Genomic DNA, 14,700 nt, shown 5'->3' on the forward strand with positions numbered 1-14,700 from the left:
TTTCAATCTAAGGACCAAAGCGAATCCAGCACACTAAGGCAAGTGTTTGAACAGCATTTCATACAGACTTCAGGTTCACAGCTTGTTTCTGGAGACTGTCAACTGATTAACTTCCATGTGGTACATCATGAAGATTTGTTTGGTTATGTCACACAGTGACAGAAGTGGGAGTAGGGCAATGACTTGCAGACTATGTTTACTTGAGTTGTGCACATAATGGCCTGTGCATTTGCTGGGAATGGTATGTTTTTTTTTTCTTATCTCATTATGAAGTCTACCTGCTGCCATAACATAATCAGCTCAGCAGACTGCAATCATCACAGATTGAATGATACAGTTTGCCTGGACACCCATCAATTTCTACACCGTAAATCATAGGTGGCACATAGGAGGTGCTGGGTTGGTAGGGGACCACACCTTGGATGGAAGCAAGTCAAAGCAGAAAGGAAGGCACAGCAATACCTGGGAATCTGCATACAATCACAGTCCACAAATTGCCCCTCATTCAAGTCCTGTAATTCCAACCTCGATAGCGGATTAGCTGGCCAACAAGACAGTATAAGATCCCCAAAGAGTTAAACAAGATTAATTTGATTGATTTAATCAAATACTGAGTGCAGTATGCTATATTTTATACAGAATGAGAATGACCCACAACTTGTCACAAATCCAGGTCTTTGTATCCATACTTAAAAATATATATGGTCTATAATAATAATTAATGATTCCTTACACTTACATAGTGTCACGCCCACTGCAGCCAGAGGGCACTCCTTCTCTGTTCTGTTTCTTGTTTCCAGTGCTTTGCTGTCCTTTCCGGTGTTTCTCTCTCTCTGGGGCTATATATTTCTGGGTCTTTCATTTGCCTTCGCTCAGCATTGAGGTTCGGATGTTCTGAGACCCGCCTGGCACCAGGTCGCCCCACGTCTGCTACCTGAGGGCATAAGTTTCTATACGGCATTTACTTAACAGCTGAGTAAGTAAACTTAACATTTACTAACGGCTAACCCCTGTCTTGCCACTACACATAAGGTCTTTTACGCTCTCCTGCCATTCCATGGTTCGTCCTTTCCGACACCCGTGACATATACTGTAGAGCTTTTCTGGACACTCAAATCAAAGCTTCACAGGTAATGGGGACTCCCCTCCATCACCACCAATGTGCAGCCCCACCTGGATGATGTGATGGCAGACGTAGTGCGCCAGTATCCTCACCACACGTCAGCTATCAGTGGGGAGAAAAACAAAGTGATGAAGCAAATTCATAGATGGGGATTATTAGGCAGCCATGATTAGTAAAGGCCAATGGAAAATGTGGCCAGGACTCCAGGGTAACACCCCTACTCTTTTAGAGAAACACCCTGGGACTTTTAATGACCACAGACAGTCCAGAGCTTGGTTTTATGTCTCATTTGAAGTACGGCACCTATTTACAGTATAGTGTCCCCGTCACTATGCTGGGGTGTTAGGACCCACACAGATGCAGGATAAGCATCCCCTACTGTCCTAGGAGGTCTTCCATCCAGGTACTGACCAGGCTCATACTTGCTTAGATTCAGTGTGTTGTGAGTTGTGAGTTGAAGGGTGAACTGGGCGCTGGCATTATACTGACATTCTTATTTACAAAGAGCTTTCTGTGACGCATTACCTTGTCCTATGACCACTACAAGTAATTTAAATTGTCCCTGTCACACCAGTGACCTATAATTCTAGTTTGCCCCAGTCAGCTAGAAGGAGCAGCTATAGGCAATGACTAGCTGTAAGGCATATCTACTGCACTGCAAGAAATACTCCAGGATAAGATATTCTTCCCTAAATTATGGAATCTAATGGATCTAATTCCTGAATTCTCACACCTACCAGAATCATAGTTTTATGTATTATTGGGTTAGGGGGAGGAAACTCAATAGAGCTATTAGCTCAGTATATGGTTTTCTGTCAAAGCCTCAGGAACAGAAAGTTAATAATAATAATAATATGTTTTCTTGTTGTAAATGTTTTTCTAATTGTTACAGATTTGGCAAAACTGTAATTCATTCATTCAAGGCTTGTTGAATCTGAATTTGAAAATGTTCCATACTTCAGCCTAATGTTTCATCAGATTAGATCTGAGTTTCTCTGGGGAGAGGTGGAGTATGAGAAAAAGCTCAAATGAAATGGAGGGCCTACTGTGTTTGCAAAAATGCAAAAAACATTTTATGGAAAGTGAAGATAAGCTACTACATTTCCATTAAGATAAGATAAGATCACTTTATTGGCCATATACAATTTCTTGCATTAAGAATTTGTCATTTTTGCATACATCAGCTTGCTCTCCATGAGACACAGACAGGGAGAGAAGCTTGGAGTCAGAGCACAGGGTCAGACATTGTACAGCACCCCTGGAGCAGCTGGGTTTAAGGGCCTTGCACAGGGGCCCAACAGAGATTCTTCCGTTAGCCACAGAATTGGAACTGGCAACCTTCCAGCCACAGGCTCAGATCCTTAGCCACAGAGCCACCACCCCGCCCAACAAAGTCATTTATTAATTACACCTGGACAAGACAACAGTCCATTATAGAGCATACACAGAAGCCTACAGGGACAGTTAAGAGAAATCAATTAACCTAGCCAGACTGTCTTTGGACAGTAGGAAGAAACTGGAGCAACTACAGAAATTGCATGTTAATATAGGGATAACAAATAAAATCCACACAGAGGGAAACTGAGTTCAAAATTTAACCCAGGAACCAAGAGCTCAGAGCAATCAGTACTCTGATCACTCTAAACCCTTGTATTGCAAATAATAGAGACATGATGGATTAACAGGCTAGAGGCAAGGATCTAATCAGGAACACATTTAAACTAAAATGGAAAGGAAGATATTTGAAAGTAAAGACAGAGAGTACAGTCAAAAAGAGAACTCAGGGAAAAATGAAACTTCAAAAGACCAGCAAATTAAGTATTTACTGTATACCTACTGTAAATGTCAGGAGTATTAGAATACATTGCATTAGCAGGCAATTATCATGTAACTGAAATAACTGAAAGGCTAACAGAGAGTTTTGACGACTAATTCAACATTAGCGGATATGCTGCATTCTGAAAAGACAGGAAAGGTGGAAAAAGTGAATATATAGCACTATACTTTAAAAATGACTATAATGATCTTGGGTTTTTACAAAAATGAAATCAGCAAAACAGAACTGAACCATTATAGAACACTGATCTTAATATGATACTGTAGGTTTGGAAGTTGCATTTTTTTTTTCCACAACTGGAGTCCCAAATAAAACTTTATGAAAAGTAGAATATAAAAGAATGAGACAGAAGGATAGAATGGATATGAAGTCAGTAGAAAATAGATGGTAACATCTTAAAGATATTCTGCTTGAAATACAGAACTGTCACAAAGCGTTTTTCAGGACCCTATGTAGACAGCAGAATCCGGAAGGGAGTGAAACAAACATGGGGAGAGAAGACTAGGAACGGCGCTGGTAGATGAACAGGGGGGCATGTCAACAGTGCGCTGGTGCTTTTTGGGGGGTGCCCAAGGCAAACAAGTCCAAAGGGAGTCCATAGGGGAAGCCAAGAAATGCAAATGTCCAGAGCCAGGTGGTCCATCCATGACAGAGACATGACAAAGTTAAAAGCCGGAGCGGGATCCGGCGAAGGGTCGGGGGAATAAAAAAGGGTAGCAGGGCCAGGCGTTCCCAGCCTCGGACCCAGATGGTCAGGACACAGTGGTGAAGCCTATGCCGTCGAGCCTGTCCTGGACCCGCTGGTAGGTGGGCTTCCGGGCGTCCATCTTCCAAAGCTGAGCCTGGAATGGTGGGAGCGTCTGGCTTTTAAAGGGAACAGGATCAGGTGCAGGAAAATCAATACAAACAAGAATGGGCTTGTTTGTAAGAAAATTATCCCAAGTGTAAGAAAATCCAAGGCTACCCATGACCATCAAAAAATGTAAAGAGAAAGAATGAAGGCCATTTCTCAAATGTTTAAAAAAACCACATGTTCCAACTAAAAAAGGAGTTCAAGTAAAATGTGATTATAAGAATAATGTGAGAGATAGAAAAGGATATTATAATGGAGAACAAAATTAATCATGAGGTTTTATTTCAGACAATAACACAAAAAGGGCAGTAAAGGACAGAGTAAAGTGTCTTAGAGATAACACTTGAATTGAATATTTCACTTATAACATGCCTCATGATCAGGCAAACAAATAATATAACTATAGAAGAGGTAGAAGTGTTCTAGGTACTTGAAGCACCTAAAATAAGCACATCTCCAGAGCCTGTTAGTATCCTTACAATACTTTATACTTAAAGAAAGAAGAAATGTTATTAAAAGGTCATTAAACAAAACTATTCCAGTCACTCAAGATAGAGGTAATGTCCGCTAATTGCAAAATTGCTAATGTAGCTCCAATCCGTAAAAGTGTGACAAAACCGAACCAAGTAATTATAGACCAATTAAGTCTTATCTCCATTACATGGAAGATTATGGAAACTATAATTGAATCTACACTAGAAGATCATCTACAGTATATGGAAATAGGAATTTAGGGGATAGCCATCATGTATTTAGAAGAGGCGGATTTTGCTTAACTAGCTTGTTAATGTTCTTTGAACAAGCATCTGCAGTAATGGATGCAGACTGAGTGTATTATACTGTATAATCAGATTTTCAGAGGGCTTTTATAAAGTTTCTTGTAAAAAGATTCATAATCAAAATGCATGTAGTAGATATTCTGCTATACTTAGTAAACCAGTGCAATCTGCAGATGATATCAAAGTAGGAGAAATAGAAAACACTATTGAATTAAAGGAAACAGTATAAGGAAATTCTAAAAGATTTAGATAGAATCCTTGGGATCCGTCTTCAGCACTAAGCTAAGCAATGCTCTGTTTTTCCTACAGCAAAGGGTACAACTTGTCATCAAGTCAACTGAAGGAGATTGGACAGAGCTGCAACTAAAACTTAGCCCAGCTCTGTCTCTCAGCTGAATTTTCACGTGCATGGAACTGCTTGGCCAGTGTGTTGCCTTTGGATGAACATCAATGTCCATATTAGAAATCTTGAGAATTTTACTCTTAATCCAAACATGTTTCATAAAGTTTAGTTCATGACAGTAACTCAGTGTTTACATGTATATGAGAATATGAATGTGATTGATGGTTTGAGATTGATTTAACATATACAATAGCAAATGTAATAGAGTATGTTAACCCTGGTGTTATTAATATCTTTGTAATCCATTACTGGATGTTCAGCCATTTGTATCAACGTGGATTGATTTGCATATATACTATTGATATGTTAGTTTGCTATACATACCATGCATGTTTTGTTGTTATATTAAAAAAAAAAATATTGTATATTTTGAATCTGTGTGAATGGACGAGTAGTTATAATATGTTACGGTTCCACCGTTTTGCCACCAGAGGGCACCCCAAGCTCTAGTGGTGACTCCAACTGCGCAGCAGAGGCACAGACCAAGCAGACACCAGTAGCCAATCCCTGCTTGCCTAGTGTCCCTAGCTAGCCACACCTCCCCTCCTCCAGCTGTGCTTAGTATTGTTATATACTACTCTGGGCTCTAGTTCTTGCCTTTTGTGAAGTTTTCCTTTGTTCCTGTATTTTTCTCCTGCTATTGATCACTTCCCTGTGTATCTTTTTTCTTGTCTTTGTTCCTGGGTTTTATTGCTTGGTGTATCCTGGTTTGGTTTCCTCGGTTTGTTGTTCTCAGCTCCTGGTCTTTTGTTTTCTTACCTGAATTCTTTACCTGGTTCTTTACCTTTGGTCTGTTTTTTATCTTTGACTTCAGGATTCTTGGTTTGTTTTTTCTGGAATTATCGATCTGGTTCTGCACTTTTCCTCGCCTCAAGACTCTGGCTTTTGATATCTCTCAATTATTCTCTTTTGGATTTTTTTGTACCCTTGGAACCTGCATAGTGTCCATTTCTTGACTACTCAGCTGTGGATCAGCCTTACATAATAATTGTTGATCTATAACGTCTGACACCGGTTTTCATTTTCTATCTTGCTCAAGTGACAAAACTGATAAATCTAATTTTGGTGATCAAAATCATCATCTACTGTAACATGTCTTCTGTCTTTATATTGACCCTGCTATACTGTACCTTCCTTTTAGAGTCAGTGCTGCCACCTCAGTTGCTCAGCATCACATTTCCACTGTCACCATCAAAGTCCAAAGACACTGGAATTCTTCAGCTAACAAGCTCTAGTTTGAAACAATATCAATGTTCAAAAACATGGTATGGTACCATGAAATGGTAGATTCCTTGACTAAATATTTATTTTCACTCCTGTCTAGACGGGAGGTGTAGACATATAGCAAGACACTTAAACATTTTTTCTCACTTAGTCATTTACTTTTTTTTATATTTCTCTCCACTATAACTCTTGGTTATTTTAAAAACAAAAGTGTCTGAAATTCTTCTGTTATCTAATCCAGTTTCAATGTCAGCACTTAATATGTGACAAGCTGGGACCACAGGTATTTTTAGTATTGGAAGAATTATATTTTCACATTCTTCATTGCCATTCTTAAGTTACCTCTCCATATTCCTTAAGGATTCAATTGAGTTGTTGCCATCCTCCACTTTAAGCAGTTTTTGTTTTGATGGTACAGTAGGTAGCAGTCTTGCTTTGGTGGATACCAAGAATAAAATAAGTTTTATAAAAGGAATAGTATTTGTGAGAAAAAAGCTGGACACTTTAATAGATTTCCTAGCATCCAGGGAAATGGAGATCTCTTGTTGGCTGAAGGGCCAATCTACTCACAAAATGTTCTCACATTTTTATGTTCTTGTTAATGTTTGATCCTATCTGAAAGACTGAACTGCTGGAAATAAAAAAATGACACATGGAAATTCAATTCTTAGAATATTTCATTATAATATGAAATTGAGAGCTATAAGTAGTTTTAAAATCATTCTTTTGAACTATGAATAAGCCTAATGAATAGACCCTGGTCACATACCCACACATCGTCTAGTACAGAGTTCTAAACATTGATTTAATAAACATTGATTCATATTTTTTTTTAATTAAACAATTGATTTTCTAAAGCAATGCAACTGTAGCACAATAAACAATGATTTATTTTTATTTTTATTTGACAAAAATGTGCTGTACCTTCACAAGTCTTATGCCATGGGGTAATTTTCAGAGCATCAGTATAGTTCATGTTTTTACAAAGTTGATTCTTTCTGCTTCACTTGATGTCTTTTATAAGAGGCCTACTGGGTTTCTTTGTTAGATACTTGGAATCCTCCCAGATGTGACTATGGCCTTAGGAATTTCATTTTCATATGGCACAAATGTCCAAGAGCTTACTTATAAAGCAAAGACATTTATAAACAAGCTATGTAAGTTTAAAACAAAAACTCTGTTGGGTGGCTTGATTTCCCACTGAGTTTGTGATTTGTTGAAGAAAACCAGTAGAACATTGGGTAATATTATTCAATCTTGTCAGTAAACAAAAGTGCCAGAAGAGACAATACATTTAGAACAGGAGAATTTGTAGTTTTCCATCAAAACATAATTTTCTTATTTGAAATCTTGATGAATTATAGTGTTATTTAAACATTGGTTCCAATGTGTTCCATTGTGCAGTAAGAGAAATCACAAAAATAGTTCAGCATTATTGATGTCTCAGTGTCCCAACATTTTTTATGTTTAATAAGGAAATTATTTTCTTTGTGCTTGCTTTTGCAGTTAATCATTTCTGAAAGCAAAATAATGAATACATTGGTTTATATTTTACACAACAGCTTTTCATGGTGAGTGGCATCTCAACGCATTTTACCATGTCATGTTACAACAGGAATAGTAGATATCATGGCAAACTGATATGTATGGCTCAATGAAGTAACTCCATTCATCCATTTTCTTTACCTGCTTTATCCAGGACAGGGTCGCACAGAGGGAAGGGATGGGGGTGCATTGGTCAGTGGAGCCAAACCTGGCAGACAACAGGCTCAAGGCAGGATACTCCCTGGACTGAAATGCAATTCCATCACAGGGCATACACAGGCACAGACACACACAATCGCACCAGGGCCAGTTTCACAGAAGCCAATTAATCTACCAGCATGTCTTCAGACTGTGGGATGGAACTGTAGCACCTGCACCAGGGAGAACATACAAACTTCAAGCAGACAGCTCCCTCCCCAAGAATTACGTCCAGGGTCCCAGCTCTGCGAGGCAGCAATGCTAACTACTACACCACCCTGCAGCCCATGAAGTAATTAAATATCTAAAAATCAAATTTGAATGAGAAAGACAGCACAACAAATTGAGATGAATTTACAACTTCCACAGGAAGAAAATAGAAAGATCAAAATGAAGGAACAACAGATGCTGTCATCACCCGCAGAACATTATTTAGTTGTTCTGAACTTACCAAGTTTGCTGATTTAATAAATCTGTTTTAGCCTACAGAAATGTCATGTAAAAATACAGAAATGTACAAACAATACCTAGAAGGAGATCATTCACTTTGCCTGTAATTTCCTGACAGTCCAGATTTCTTCATGTACTGTATAATGCCATATTTATACACTCTGATCACCAACTTTACACCAACTTGTAATATAAAAATATATAATATATACTGTAACTACTCAAAAGTAGTAAAAAATGCCTTCAATCAATTATGTAACAGATATTTAATAACTGGTCTAAGAAATTGGGACTGCAATTCCCCTTTAATACTTTTGAGGATTTTGACTTGAACTGGAATCCTCTGTTTAGATATGACATACATGATATTGTATGATTTTACAATAAACTGTAACAGGAGGCAGGAAAGGGAGTATGGATCCTGTGCAGGACTCAGGAGAGAGAGAATTCCAACCCAAATCACTAGGCTAAAACGTAATCCAGGAAACTAGCAAGTAGTTCTGATGACGGTTGAGACAGCAGGAGAGTAACAATCCCAATCACAAGACTAAATCATAAACGAGGGAGCAAGCAAGAAGGTCTGATAACGATTAGACAGCAAGGGAAAATAACGTGCACTAGTGAGCAGGGAAGTGAGGATAAAGAGAAACTGAAATAGTGATAGGAGTGAACGGTGATTGGTACTGTACATTACTGGCAGCGCGAGCATTTGTTAAATGGAATGTGAGATGGGTCAGAGATGCGTGCGGAATGTGTGACATAAACAGGGTCTAACTCAAGTGTATGTATAATTAAGTTACTTTTTAATTCTGTAATAATACTTGTACTTGATGAACTGCTAGGAACAAACAGTTCTAATAGTTCTAATCTGAGATGAGAAAGAATCTATCATTCTACTGAATGAGAAAAAATATATTATAAATAAATAACTTTTGTGAATATGAAAACTCAAATGAGATGTCTAAAGTTAGCACATTGCTTACGATATTAATGAAACCTTGTGTGGAATCAGTATATACTTAAACGAAATTAAAAGACACCCAGGGGTTCATTTTCCCAAGTCAATAAGCTCATGATGCTCCTAATTAAGGCAAAACCTTATTTTAATACACTTGCTGCTGCAATTAACAATTAACCACTGATAAACTAAAAACATTTCACTATCTAAAAACTTCCAATGAGTAGGAACAAATGTAGTTCTACTTTAAGTATACCAGGCTGAAACTCATTCAGATTATAATATTTTATTGCTGAGCACACGTTTTTATGAGGAAAGATAATATTCCAGTCTGTTACAGAATATTTATCTAAAGATGCAGACTCTTCAGAAAGGCAAAGCTGCAGAGCAAACAAATTGCAGCAATTAAGCAAGACCATATAGAAAACCTTTGGAAATGAATGTACTGTAGTGCATTGGAATTTTCAAGCCATAACACTTTCTGATTTAGAGTTTTTACAGGAGTAGATATTCAAACAGAAGGAGAACTATTATAATTTACAAAATCTTATGTAAAAAGAAGAAAGATTTCTTTTAATAAAGGCTTAATCTTACAAAAAGATAGAATCTAAATCTAATACAAAAAGAACATAGCATATAACATGCTAAGGAGTAACACAAATACCAAAAACACACAAATATAGACTTGATCGACTTTAATTGCCCAAATCTTTATTCCCACTCCTGTGAAACACACATATGTACACCAAATTCCTGTCTGCTGACCCTTCAATTTCTCTTTTTGTTCTTTCCCTATGAACACGGGATCTCTATTGATACCTCAATATCAAAGCGTCATTGTAACAGGAGCCGGTCCAGGCTCCTGCGAAGCGTAGTTCAGGACCCTATATGCAGACTGTACAGTATAACCCGGAACTAGTGATCTGGTGCTCCAAGCCCCGGAACCAGCAGGTCTGGACACCGTGATGAAGCCTATGCTGTCAGGTTTCTCTTGGACCCGCTGTTAGGCGGGCTTCCAGGTGTCCATCTCCCATTGCAGAGCCCAGAATAGCGAGAGCACCAGGCTTAAGTAAGGAGGAGCAGAACAGGGGGCAGGTGCATGTAATGAGCTAAAATACAGCCGGAGTGCTCTTAAGAAGAGGGATTATGATTGTGACAGTCGTGCTACTTGGCAGGTAAAGTAATAGGACAACTGGGCCATTTTTACCACCTTCCCCATAGTAAGCACATAGAACATCATGTGTCTAGTATCTATACACAGGAGCAGCACAGCTCTTCAAGGGTGCATAGGTCCCAACCCATCTCCTTTAGCATTAGACATTAGCATTCTCCCTAAATGAGAGATACTGGCTTAATCTCCAACCAGTCTTTGCATGGACTTGGGTCTACTTCTGCTACTAATTCTCGTTGTTTACACTCCTGCTTCCTGAAGAAATTAGTTATTTCCACAACTGGGCAAAGATATAGCAACCTGTCTTTGAAGAAAGGAAGGACTTGACCCCAAATGTGAAAGTCTCCTGAGGGACTCTCCTGGTTCACTGTACAGGAACCAGAAACTATTTTTTTCATTGTTTGCCAACAATATGTTCCATTTCCACATGTCTAGAAAACACCAAAGTGTCATCTTAAGGAACAGTAGATTGGATAGCAACAGGATCTGAGCACCAAGGCCATATCCAGTGTCCCTAAGATGAGTGCATTAAAACCTTAATTTTTAATATTAGCACCAATGGTCCCTAGATACAATTATTTAGCCATCATTCATACATATCTAATTATAGATGTTTAAACATGAATTTAGCACTTGGATCTAAGAATAATCCATGATGTGAAGGTCTATCACCCAGGAATTACAATATTGAGTCACAAGCAAGAAATAACTCATTTTGGACATAAAGTTCATTCTAATTACTACAATATGAAACAGAGAACTACTATTATGGGGTGTTATTATGCCAAATTGCAGAAAGATATGAGGCATACTATCAAGCAGAAGACGGGAATGCTGACCAAACATTTTCCTGCAGGCTCACAATAATACATCTGTTCACAGCTTCAATGCTGCTCATAGTGTAATTTGTGATGCCACCCTAACTTGACTCTTTCACAAAGAGCTTAATGAGCTCAATGGGTCACAGACTTCACATTGTTATTGCCTGGAAGTGATAAACAACCGAATGCTAATTTGTAAACTCTAAAAAGGACTTCACTTGTATGTGTCGTATTTATGGTAATTGAAATCATTGGGATTAACACAAAATACCTTTTTGTGTAATATGATAACTTACATGCATAAAACTAGGCAACAAAAACTTATACTATACTATATTTATTATTCATACAAATCTCTTGATCACAAAGTTTAAATTGTTTTCGTTTTGGTAGGCACTATATTCTCTATCTTAATGAAGTTGGAAAGCTAAAACAATCAATATACAGTACCTACTGTGTATTAACAAAATAATAATATTATAATAATAATAATAAACTTTATTTTATATAGCGCCTTTAAAGGTGGCTTCTCAAAGCGCTTTACAGGATGACAATAACAATAAATAAGAAGACTACAACAATAATTAAGAAGATTTCACAAGACAAAATACAGGTGAAATGCAGAAATATGCCTTTATTGCATATTGTTGACAACATAAAAAAACTCTGTTTTTATACCTTTTATGTATTATCATTTACAAAATATTATACTGTATATTATACATTATGGAATATTTCTGTGAAGTCTAAGTAATTTAGTGAACATGCTAGAAAATCAACTCTGTTTAGCACCTCAAGGTTTTACTTTGATTCTGGAGTTAATGGAACATTTACTAACATTTGGAACATGTTAATAGACCAGATTTCACAGCATGGTGGAAGAAGCCCCAGCAGGGACAGAAAAGGGAAGAATTTTCTCCTTGAAAGGAAAATGTATGATGGACTAAATGTTTGCATGCAAAATGTAAGTTAACCATTTATCTACTTCTCTTCTTAAAAAGGCAGAAATATCATTATCTCAAGCCTCATATGCAGTCAGTGCAACTAATAACTGAAATACAGAACTTAAATACAAAGAATGTGGATGACATTTGTATCACTAAAAAACTTAAAATGCTAACTCAAAAAGTTCCAAAGTCACTGGAGCCTTCAGCAATATGAATTTGCAATCGTTCTTATTATGAACATTTACCACATGCATAACGCATCCATTTTTGGGGGGTCATCTCATCAGTTTTATTTTCTTAAAAACATTGATCAAAGGGCCTGATTAATGTTGGGTCAACTCTAGTGCAATTTACCCTTGACTGATGATACATTTTTTAGATATCATGTTTGGACATTTCAATGCTAATAAAACTATTTTTCTTTAATGCTTTCATTTTCAGATATCCCAGAGACAAACAAAAAATCTTAATTGACCAGAACAGACTACATAATAGCATTTTTATATTTGTAGCTCATCCTGTAAATCTGAATAACTAGATTTTGCTCAACATAAGTATGCATAATTTCCAGCTCTCACTTTCATACTTTCTTTCTTACTGTAATTGCATTTTACAACATTATAATCTATGCTAAACAAAAAATTATATATTTCTTCCATAACATGCTGATCTGAAATAATTCTCAGTTCTGCATGTTTTGAGGCAAAACTTTTATTCTAACGGACTCTGAAGAATGCAGCCTTTTTGAAAATCTGGCAGTGTATGAGTCTCAGAAACACTGTACAAGTCTTTTAAAAAGAGACAATGAATGCTTATTAAAGGGTATCCACAACTTTATGAAAATGTATACTCTTGAGAAATAATTATTCTCTAAATATACTACAGGAACATGATGACTCATAGTCTTTCAAATTACATAAAACTGTAATAGTTGCCATCTGTACTGAAGGTCTGGAAAAACAAAATGTACCACCTCATAAACAGATGCATTATTGACTTCAAGTCCTCTATTACAAACATCGGTTACTGCTATTAGCTTTGTTCTATACACTCAGTGACATTTAACAACTCTTCGGTTTGTTAAAAATGTTTCTTTTCTCCAAAAACCTTAGCATGGAATCATGACACACTCAGATTTGAGTTTCCATAGAATCAAATGATTGCGTGCTCATTCATACTTCATATTCACTTCTTATTTACTCTGCCCAAATCTTAGTTAAAAATAAAAACATTTGGAAACCTACGGTGATTTGTTCATTCCAATAAATGGAAGCTAACCTTTCAGTAAATGTAGTGCTCTTTTTTGTCACCAAATTGTGACTCCAGACAAGACACTAAATTCTGGATTGTGCATGCTGATTAATGAAGTAGTTTTCATTAAGAATGCTTCACTATCTATAGCAATATCAAACTGTACATGAATGTATATCATGACCATGGGGTGTATCTTTTCAGTTGTCTTTAGAGAAATGGTTCAGTTTTAGACAATTGTTGTCCTGTTAGATAGATCTTCTGTCAACCTTACAGCTGCTTAAGCACATTTATGTGTCAGATATTAATTTCCGAAGTATTATGATCGTTCTCAGATGTCTAAAATTGAAGCAGATATGTTTTACAATGTAGAAGGTGTTGGTTCAAACAAACACAGAAGAGATGAGATAACAAGATTTGTTTTATGTACTGTAGGATAGAAGACAATATTCAAGACTCAAAATGGCCTTGTCTTGTTTGTTCTAATGTTCATAAGATCCCAGAAAGGCATCAAGATTAATGGCCTCATTATTACAGAATTGTATTTCTCTCAAGGAAATCTAGGTAACATGACACAACTTGGCCACTTTACTGATACTGTCTACATTCAAGCCAAGATCAAGCTGTCATGAAAAATAAATTGACAAAGATACAGTAAGTAAAACATGACACAAGCAGACATTCAGTATAAAACAAACACAATAACAGAGTTCCTGGCATTTCTGCAAATGGGGAACATTTTAAAACATTTAAAAAATTGTTTATTTGGTTAGCAGAAACTCTTTACCACGGAGACTTACAATACACGTGAAGTTTACATTAGAGTAATTGGGAAGTAATCATGCAAGTACAATAAACAAAATTAAATCAATAAAATAGTAAAACGTACTACAATGCAATGCAAGTATAGTGCCAAATGAAATGCAATAGTGAAAACTAAAATTATATGACTAGTATAAGAATTAAAAACTAAAGTATTACTGAAAGCTGTACAACTGTTGAGAAATGAGTGTCTAAACAGATGAGTCTTGAAACAGGGCACAGACAAGTGACCACCTTGAGTAGTCCTGATCTTTGTGGATCATTCATTCCACAAACAAGGAGCAAAGGTCAAGTATGAATGTAAAGTCTGGAAGTAAG

The sequence above is a fragment of the Lepisosteus oculatus genome, chromosome 1, assembly GCF_040954835.1.
Source record: "Lepisosteus oculatus isolate fLepOcu1 chromosome 1, fLepOcu1.hap2, whole genome shotgun sequence".
Taxonomy (NCBI): Eukaryota; Metazoa; Chordata; class Actinopteri; order Semionotiformes; family Lepisosteidae; genus Lepisosteus; species Lepisosteus oculatus.